The sequence below is a fragment of the Schistocerca gregaria genome, chromosome 8 (genome assembly GCF_023897955.1).
Source record: "Schistocerca gregaria isolate iqSchGreg1 chromosome 8, iqSchGreg1.2, whole genome shotgun sequence".
In the NCBI taxonomy this organism is placed as follows: domain Eukaryota; kingdom Metazoa; phylum Arthropoda; class Insecta; order Orthoptera; family Acrididae; genus Schistocerca; species Schistocerca gregaria.
The window spans coordinates 166239449-166250369 of record NC_064927.1 but is presented as its reverse complement, the minus strand read 5'-3'; positions in this window follow the sequence as shown (position 1 = coordinate 166250369).

Below are 10921 nucleotides of genomic sequence, written 5' to 3'. Positions count from 1 at the left end.
CTCAGACAAACAGAAGCTAAACGATGCCAAAGTTAGCGTAATGAGGGCTATGCTTGCAGCGTTCAGTGAATTCGAAAGTAAAATTCTATGTACCGACATGACAGAAAATCCTAGCAAGTTCTGGTCTTACGTTAAATCAGTAAGTGGGTCTAAACAGCATATCCAGACACTCTGGGATGATGATGGCATTGAAACAGAGGATGACTCTAGTAAAGCTGAAATACTAAACACCTTTCTCCTAAGCTGTTTCACAGAGGAAGACCACACTGCAGTTTCTTCTCTAAATCCTCCCACAAACGAAAAAATGGCTGACATCGAAATCAGTGTCCAAGGAATAGAAAAGCAACTGAAATCAATCAACAGAGGAGAGTCCACGGGACCTGACGGGATACCAATTCGATTTTACACAGATTACGCAAAAGAATTTGCCGCCCCCCCCCCCTCCCCCTGTAACAGCCATGTACCGCAAGTCTCTAGAGGAACGGAAGGTTGCAAATGATTGGAAAAGAGCACAGGTAGTCCCAGTCTTCAAGAAGGGTCATCGAACAGATGCGCAAAACTATAGACCTATATCTCTGACATCGATCTGTTGTAGAACCTTAGAAAATGCTTTTGCTCGTGTATCATGTCATTTCTGGAAACCCTGAATCTACTCTGTAGGAATCAACATGGATTCCAGAAGCAGCGATCGTGTGAGACCCAAATCGCTTTATTTGTTCATGAGACCCAGAAAATATTACATACAAGCTCCCAGGCAGATGCTATTTTCCTTGTTTTCCGGAAGGCGTTCGATAGAGTTCCGCACTGTCGCCTGATAAACAAAGTAAGAGCCTACGGAATATCAGACCAGATGTGTGGCTGGATTGAAGAGTTTTTAGCAAACAGAACACAGCATGTTGTTCTCAATGGAGAGGCGTCTACGGATGTTAAAGTAACCTCTGGCGTGCCACAGAGGAGTGTTATGAGACCACTGCTTTTCACAATATATATATATATATATATATATATATATATATATATATATATATATATATATATGACCTAGTAGATAGTGTCGGAAGTTCCATGCGGCTTTTCGCGGATGATGCTGTAGTATACAGAGAAGCTGTAGCAATAGAAAATTGCAGCGAAATGTAGGAAGATCTGTAGCGGATAGGCCCTTGGTGCAGCGAGTGGCAACTGACCCTTAACATAGACAAATTTAATGTATTGCAAATACATAGAAAGAAGGATCGTTTATTGTTTGATTGTATGATAGTGGAACAATCACTGGTAGCAGTTACTTCTGTAAAATATCTGGGAGTATGCGTGCGGAAAAATTTGAAGTGGAATGATCATATAAAATTAATTGTTGGTAAGGCGGGTACCAGGTTGAGATTCATTGGGAGAGTCCTCAGAAAATGTAGTCCATCAACAAAGGAGGTGGCTTACAAAACACTCGTTCGGCCTATACTTGAGTATTGCTCATCAGTGTGGGATCCGTACCAGGTCGGGGTGACAGAGGAGATAGAGAAGATCCAAAGAAGAGCGCCGCGTTTCGTCTCAGGGTTATTTGGTAAGAGTGATAGCGTTCCGGAGATGTTTAGCAAACTCAAGTGGCAGACTCTGCAAGAGAGGCTCTCTGCATCGCGGTGTAGCTTGCTGTCCAGGTTTCGAGAGGGTGCGTTTCTGGGCGAGGTATCGAATATATTGCTTCCCCCTACTTATAGCTCCAGAGCAGATCACGAATGTAAAATTAGAGAAATTCGAGCGCGCACGGAGGGTTTCCGGCAGTCGTTCTTCCCGCGAACCATACGTGAGTGGAACAGGAAAGAGAGGTAATGACAGTGACACTTAAAGTGCCCTCCGCCAGACATACTTGGGTGGCTTGCGGTGTATAAATGTAGATGTAGGTGTAGGATTTTATACACCCTACTCACAGGCATGTCCAATGTTCAGGCAATTTCCCGCACTCTGTATGTTTGCACACTACAGCTGGACCTCTCCTAAAATGCTGAGTCCACATCTTTGACAGATGTCGGACCAATTGCTCTTCTCCCTCTGCCACATCGCAGTTCAAAAGCACCTGGCTTATCCTCCAGTCCCTTAGCAGAAATGGGACCTATGCCCTTTTTCATAACGTTGAGTGTCCGGAATTTCTGCAAGGCTGGTGGCACGTAATGACTGGTACTGTAAAAGAGCAGCAGCGAGACAGGGCGTCTCGAACGCAAGCTGAGGAAAAGCCGCGTGCCGCGCGCCTTCTGGTGTGCTTATTCTAACGGTTACAGAGACGTCTACTGGTCAAATTTTCGTTAAATTTTTTTGTTGTATGACGTTTCGCCCTTTGTCAGTAATATGCTGTTTAAATGTGGCGTCATTCTGAGCAGTCCTTCTCTTTCTATAGCGTTTTCAAACTGGCACTTTTATTAAGGACACCCTGTTTATAAAATTACTTTTTTTTCTGATCATAAAGAAAGTAAAGTTCCCCCGCTACAGTTTCAGTCTGTACATTTGGACTCGTCTCAAGAACTAATGTAGGGACTTTGATACTTTTTTTTTTTACCAGTAGACAGACTGATTAATGAGGATAGTGTGTATATATAATTAAAACAATGAAATTTGGACCATGCGTTGCTATGCCACGTTGAAGTCACGAATATTACTTGTGAGGCCAAACTTATTTTCTGCATCAGATGTCTTCTTTTCAACATGCAGGATTAAGCCACTTGGATTCGGTGAATTTATGACTGATCTGGACTGATAAGAGGCGGGATCCATATATGACTCACGTGGTCTAACAACACTTTAATTCAGTTTTAATTTGTGGGCCGGCCTCTGTGACCGAGTGGTTCTAGGCGCTTCAGTCTGTAAGCGCGCGACCGCTACGGTCGCAGGTTCGAATCCTGCCTCGGGCATGGATGTGTGTGATGTCCTTAGGTTAGTTAGGTTTAAGTAGTTCTAAGTTCTAGGGGGCTGGTGATCTCAGATGTTAAGTCCCATAGTGCTCACAGCCATTTATAATCTGTGGCCACATGAGGCACATGTGGCTCACATGAACTAAAATCGTTTTTCAAGACAGGATTCTAACACTTAGTGTATTTGATTATGTTAGCTACATATAATACTATTTACAATTTTTTTATTTGGTCTGACACTAATGTTAATGAATAAATATCTTAGAATATTCTAGTTCTTCAACACAGCATTGTAAATGTCACTAAAGCACTTGTTGCATATAAAACTGTCACATTTATTGCGTTTAGTGCACACCCTCTTTTCTTTGTTAGCAGCATCCTCTCTTTCTTCTCTTCTTCACTTACAACAGCCCGAACATCATCTTCGAATGCTCTGCTTTGGTCCCTCTACTGTCACATGGCGGTTGATGTTATCTTCGTGGAACGGTTGTAGTGTTGCTCGTGGCTGTGGATCTTTGGCATTCAATATCAGTAGAGTCAAGTGCTCCCTGAAAGGAATTATTTGTATGCGAGATTTGGTTCCTTTGTTTGCCAAGTTGTACAGCACTTGAAGATTTACAACGAAGGACTTCAAAACCGATCTTTCTGTACCACTGAACCGTTCGCCGAAGTGTCGTTGAGTATGAGCTCATTTGATCGGATACATCAATAAGTGACTTGGCGGCATCACGACTGCTTTGGATTTCAAAAATTCCACGCCATTTTTACGTTTTACAGGCGCCATATCATCGCTATGTTTGGTAGAAATCATCAAAACATCCCGTTTATCTTTCTATTTGATCACAGAGATTTTTGTGTTGCCCTTTCTTAGTTTTGATTATGTTGCAGTTTGTGGGTTACCTTTTCTGTTACTTCTATGAGTGCCACCAAAGTGGGTAGGGGTATTCATTCGTTCTGCAGCCAATGCTACACTGAGTCATTGTTAAGCATATCTCTGCCGGTTACAGTTAGGAATCACCATGGCTACTAACTCAAAAACATTGAGTGCTACGAACAAGAGTGGAGCCACCAGTTTTAAACCGTAATTGAAACGCATTGTCTGTGAGCCCTATGAGTTTTTTTTTCCTTTATTGTTATTTTAAACCTTTTTACAGGCAGGCCTGCAGCAGCATACTACGCCGCTTTTCACCTGCAGAGAAACATACAAGACAGAAATAATGACAATGTGAGATGAATAGATGGTGGACATATAAACGGAGACAAACACTTGTTAAAATACATGGAGCCGTTCACGGGCATAGAGTCCTAGATAAAAATTGTTCAGGCACCGGGACACATACATAGACGAAACTTGTCACACATGAATGTAGGTGCACAAAACGAATAACACTGAACCACTTAAGCACAAACGACGGCACACACAGAAACACTAGGCGGTGATCTCCGGCGCGCGAATGTTCACTAACCGTGTACGAGTCTGGGGACCTGCCAAGAGAGGAGGAGGGGGTGGGAGAGGGAGAGGGAGAGGGAGAAGGAGAGGGAAGAAACGACGCCATGGGTGGGGAGACAGGGGGAGGCGAGAATGGGGGGGGGCACGGGGGAAGAGGGGTGGAGGAAGGGGACAGGCGAAAAGGAAAGAGAAGGGAGGGAGGGTGCCAAGAGGAGAGGCCACAGGAAGTGGGGGTGGGTAGGATCAAAGTTGATAGGAGGGGTAAATGTAGGGGAGGAGGACTTCATCAGGGAGGGGGAGCTGCCGGAAGCCACCTTGGGAGAGGGTAAGGAGGGTGGAGCCCTATGAGGCTCACGAGGCCTCTAAAAACAGCTCTTCAAGTGAGCCAGTTATGACCTCTGCGGCCCACAGTACGATGTATACGTCAACCAAATACGGCTCACGAGGGGTCACAACCTGTGTAACTGTGAGACAATATTGGCTCACATGTCAGACAGTATGTTAATAAATACACTCCTGGAAATTGAAATAAGAACACCGTGAATTCATTGTCCCAGGAAGGGGAAACTTTATTGACACATTCCTGGGGTCAGATACATCACATGATCACACTGACAGAACCACAGGCACATAGACACAGGCAACAGAGCATGCACAATGTCCGCACTAGTACAGTGTATATCCACCTTTCGCAGCAATACAGGCTGCTATTCTCCCATGGAGACGATCGTAGAGATGCTGGATGTAGTCCTGTGGAACGGCTTGCCATGCCATTTACACCTGGCGCCTCAGTTGGACCAGCGTTCGTGCTGGACATGCAGACAGAGTGAGACGACGCTTCATCCAGTCCCAAACATGCTCAATGGGGGACAGATCCGGAGATCTTGCTGGCCAGGGTAGTTGACTTACACCTTCTAGAGCACGTTGGGTGGCACGGGATACATGCGGACGCACATTGTCCTGTTGGAACAGCGAGTTCCCTTGCCGGTCTAGGAATGGTAGAACGATGGGTTCGATGACGGTTTGGATGTACCGTGCACTATTCAGTGTCCCCTCGACGATCACCAGAGGTGTACGGCCAGTGTAGGATATCGCTCCCCACACCATGATGCCGGGTGTTGGCTCTGTGTGCCTCAGTCGTATGCAGTCCTGATTGTGGCGCTCACCTGCACGGCGCCAAACACGCATACGACCATCATTGGCACCAAGGCAAAAGCGACTCTCATTGCTGAAGACGACACGTCTCCATTCGTCCCTCCATTCACGCCTGTCGCGACAACACTGGAGGCGGGCTGCACGGTGTTGGGGCGTGAGCGGAAGACGGCCTAACGGTATGCGGGACCGTAGCCCAGCTTCATGGAGAGGGTTGAGAATGGTCCTCGCCGATACCCCAGGAGCAACAGTGTCCCTAATTTGCTGGAAAGTGGCGGTGCAATCCCCTACGGCACTGCGTAGGATCCTACGGTCTTGGCGTGCATCCGTGCGTCGCTGCGGTCCGGTCCCAGGTCGACGGGCACGTGCACCTTCCGCCAACCACTGGCGACAACATCGATGTACTGTGGAGACCTCACGCCCCACTTGTTGAGCAATTCGGCGGTACGTCCACCCGGCCTCCCGCATGCCCACTATACGCCCTTGCTCAAAGTCCGTCAACTGCACATACGGTTCACGTCCACGCTGTCGCGGCATGCTACCAGTGTTAAAGACTGCGATGGAGCTCCGTATGCCACGGCAAACTGGCTGACACTGACGGCGGCGGTGCACAAATGCTGCGCAGCTAGCGCCATTCGACGGCCAACACCGCGATTCCTGGTGTGTCCGCTGTGCCGTGCGTGTGATCATTGCTTGTACAGCCCTCTCGCAGCGTCCGGAGCAAATATGGTGGGTCTGACACACCAGTGTCAATGTGTTCTTTTTTCCATTTCCAGGAGTGTATTTTGTACAAATAGGCTGAACTACAATGAACTGAAGTTGCCAACAAAGTAGTTGGCAACTTTAAAAGCGATGCCACTGCGATCTAGCGGTGAACGGCAGCATTCGTAGGAATCATCCATACATTTTATAGGTGTAAGATCACTCTACAGCAGCGACAGGCCGGAAGAAGCTGCCGTTTTTGGGAAACCGTTGCAAGCTATCACCTTCTTGCTAAACAGCCTGCGATGCAGGACACATTAGATATTAAGATGTTGTGGGAAAAGGCCTCACAGGAAATATAGCTCGCGCTAGACTAGCACCGAGTTGGGCAGCAGACAAGAGGCAGAAGTCCGCGCCGCCGGCCGCTGTGGCCGAGCGGCTCTAGGAGCTTTCAGTCTGGAACCGCGAGGTCGCTACGGTCGCAGACTCGAATCCTGCCACGGACATGGATATATGCGATGTCCTTAAGTTAGTTAGGGTTAAGTAGTTCTAAGTTCTAGGGAACTGATGACCTCAGATGTTAAGTCCCATAGTGGTCAGAGCCATTTGAACGATTCGTAGTCCGCGCCGTGCTCCTTAGTGGACTGACGGACAGCGAGTAGTTGTTGGAGTCTCTGTGTTTCTCTACAGTTTTTGTTCTCTACAGCTTTTGTAGTTTCAACGAAATTAGTCCTTCGTGTAACAAATGTGCCTTCACCTGTACCTTCTTTTTGTCAGTTATTGCACATATTCTGCCCTCCCTCGCTGATTGTGCATAGGCCCATCTAATTTATTATCTGACCAGTTCACTTAATTTTAATCATCTGTCTGTATCACATCATATCAAACGCTCCGATTCTCTCCTTGGCCGGTTCTCCCACAGCAGATGTTTCATTTTCGTACATTGACTCGCTCCAGGAGTATTTTCTCACAAATTCATCCACAATTTAAGGCCTATGTTTGATGTCGGTAGACTCATTTTCTCGGGAAATACCCCCCCCCCCCCCCTTTGTGTTACCCTGTTCCTATATCCTCTTTGCTTTACCTGCAATTTGTTATTCTGCTTCTGAGGTAGCAGAATTCCTTCACTGCCTGTGATTCTAAGTTCCTAATTCTGAAGTTAAATTTATAGCTAATCTCATTTCTGCTACACCTCATTATTTCCGTTCTTCGGTTTACTCTAAATCTACAGGGGATAACTAAACTCCCCTCACAGACGTTGGGGATTTGGAGTGGGGACCAAGACGGTTGACTTTAGTACTGTAACTTGTGTGTGCGGTTTGTCTGCTACATGCAAGAATACTACAAGACAAGTTGCCCTCTGATTCCTGCTATTTGTCGTCTTGGTCCACTGACAAGCACGGTTCGACGTGACGACCACTATATCAGCACCTGTACGGCGCCTCAGTACCATGGTCCGGCACACACCCTCACCAGTCGTTGGGCCCGCATCATCCGCTGCAGCGAGAACCCGCCACAGCAGGTCTTCCTTCAATACCGCAAGGCTCTCATAAATCAAGGATTTCATGTACCCCATAGGTAGTAGTCTAGCAGGTACAAGTCCGGAGAATGTACTGGTCAAGCAATCGCCCAAATCATTGGTCCAAATTGTCTCGGACGGCACGAGAATACGACACGTTTCCAGACAAACGGTTCTACTCTAAATTTAACTGTCTTGGCCCCAACTGCAAGACCTCAATGTCGGTACACAGAATTTAGTCACGCCGTGCATAGAATGTGCTAATTAGATTGTTCCATCCGCCTCAACAGATCCCTTAATTCTTCCTCACGTTCCATGAGGAAAGCAATGCCATCAGCGAATATTTTTAGCAATGTCCCTTCAACCTAAATGTTAATCTCTCCCAACCACGACCTTACTTGTATTTCCATCAGTCCTTCGTCGATGTACAGATTCAACAGTAAGGCTGAAAAAACAGGCCCATGTACTGAAACTTTGTTAACCACAGTACTTCTCTCTTGATCATCGATTCTTATTATTCCCTCTTGGTTCTTGTATATATTTCATATTACGGTGTAAGTAGGCTGTTTAGATTTTTATGTTGGTAAAGCCACGTAGCGCTCTGTATGGAAATCACTGACTGTGCTGTGTACAGTCTGTGGCTGGTTGGAATTATTGGAATATTCGCTATTGTAGTGTTTGGCAGTTGGATGTCAACAGCGCTTAGCGTTGCGCTTTTGCTTACCTGCCAGCAGTGGTGGATGTTGGGACAGAGATGCCAGAATTTTGAGAGCGGACGATATGGACGCAGAGGCGCCGACTTGAAAATATTTTTTTTTTTTTTTGAGGGGGTGTGGCAAAAATTATTTATTAGGTACTACATTTGACAGATAACTTTGTGTTTCCATGTACATGTTCGACACTCCAAACCAGTCCTATTTGCAGATGACACCAGTCTATTGATTGAAGGTGGAAATAGAAAGGCCGTTAGGCTGTATGCTGAAGTCACAAATGAAAAGATTTCAGAGTGGTTTGTGAGGAACAAGCTACTGATTAACCTTTAAAAAAGTAAAAAAAAAAACGCCACTATACAATTACAAACACAGCAAGATTAAAAATCCATTAAAGTCAAATATTTCTTTGGAAAATCAAAAAAATTAAGTGTCATTGAACAAAATTGCTTTTTTTACTTACAATAGAATCTGAAATGGAATTCCGACATCTCTTTCGTAATTCTAAACTATCTAAAATGACCCATGGAATGAGAATTATATGGAACAACATAAGTTCTGAAGGAGAGAGGTATGCACGCATACTTTCCGTTTTGAGTTATGACATATTCTTGGGAAATTCCCCTCACAGCGTAACAATTTTCAAGAAACAAAAAAAAAGTTTGCGAGGATAATGAAAAATGCAAACAGCTGAAAATCATGCAAACTACGATTGGCTGGCTACTAGCCCCTACCCCTCGACTCGCTGAAACGTCAATCATAATGTCACGTCAGTAGTGGTACAAAACAAATACAGAAATAAAGTTGAAGAAACATACGTTAATTTTTGATGGTATATGTACTCCTCCTCAGATCATTCCTGTATATGAACTCGTCACATATGGCATCAAGGTCCAGTTTCATCGATTCATCTCTATGGGCGTCGAGCAGGGCGATGGCATTAAGACGACCCTTCCTCCTTATAGAACGAAGATACGTTTTCACCCTCCGCATACAAGAAAACGATCGCTCAGCGGTGCAGGAGGTTACTGGAATCCTCAGCACTACACGTACGAATTTCACTAGTTCAGGCAGTAGGTCAAATAGGTGGTTTTTCCGTTTTAGGTACTTCACTATGTCATCCAACGAACTAATATTGGCAGAATCACCAGTTTGGATAATCTCATGAAACATGCTTCGGTGGAGAAGCAAGCGTTCTTTGTCTATATCTGATTCGTAGAAAGATAAAATATCGAATGAATGTTTGTTATCACCAAGAAGAAATTGTTCAGTTTGATTTACAAACATGAATGATTGCGTTTTGAACCGTGATACCAAGAAGCTGATGGATTTATCCAATGTTTCATAATACAATCTGCTATAGATGAATTGATGGAGTCATCGTATTTCTCAGGGACTTTTCTTCTACGGGGTAATATTGGGGAATCAACATCCATATCTTGACATTTTGAAGTTACTTCACCCCAGAATGATTCAAAATTGTTTCTCATAAATTTAATAGAAGTTACAAGAGTGGAAATCATCTTATTGGCATCCTCTAAGTGTAGGGATTTCCTCTGTAGTGCTATGTTTACGGTATCAATGTGACCAAGCAGTTTTACCAAATATGTTAACATGAAAAAGAAATCATATGTCTGCATATTAATCAAAAAACCGTTTGCTTTGGAACCAGTGTCTGAATTGTCATTTCTTGAAACATTTAGAAAAATGTATAGTTGGACAAAACTGAAGACATTGCCAGATATCTTACGGCCCACATTGTAGGATAGAGTGGTTTCAAATTTGTAGAGGCATCTGCCTTCAGTTGAGCAAAAAGATCTAATCTTTTATTTGAATCTCTCACAAAATGTATTAAGTCCTTCATAACATTCGATGCATTTCGACATTCTGGAACTGCTTTCACAGTATCTTGTAGTGTTAGATTTAAACAGTGTGTAAGACAGTGCACAAACAAAGCTCTCTTCTCCATTTCCATAAACTTTGCCTGGACACCATTATATAATCCGGGCATGTTAGCTGAACCGTCGAAGCATTGGCCCCTACAATTAGATGTAGGCAAATGAAATCGTCTTAAAATGTCGATAATAATATCAAACAGAGCCTTAGCTCTGGTACTTTGTATTGAGTATAGCCCTAAAAAATATTCTCTATCTCTGGCGAAGCATCAACAAATCTTATACAGATACTAAATTGCTGTTTGGTGGCTAAGTCTGTTGTTTCGTCTGATATTATTGCAAAATAATTTTCTAAGAAGTGTATGACTTAAAATGCCAAAATTTCATTTTGCACTTCATGGGATGTGCATTTGTAAGTTTCGCGCTGTAGCCATATTAAAAGTAGCTGGTTATCTTCACATCGAAGGCGTAATAAACTGTCAAAGTTACTTGTTTCATCAGTATGCCCACGTATTGCAAGTCCCTGCACTGCTAAATAACTGTGGGAAGATATGATTTTTAGTAAAAAAGCTCGGTTTTCTTTCATTTGTGTCAGTTTT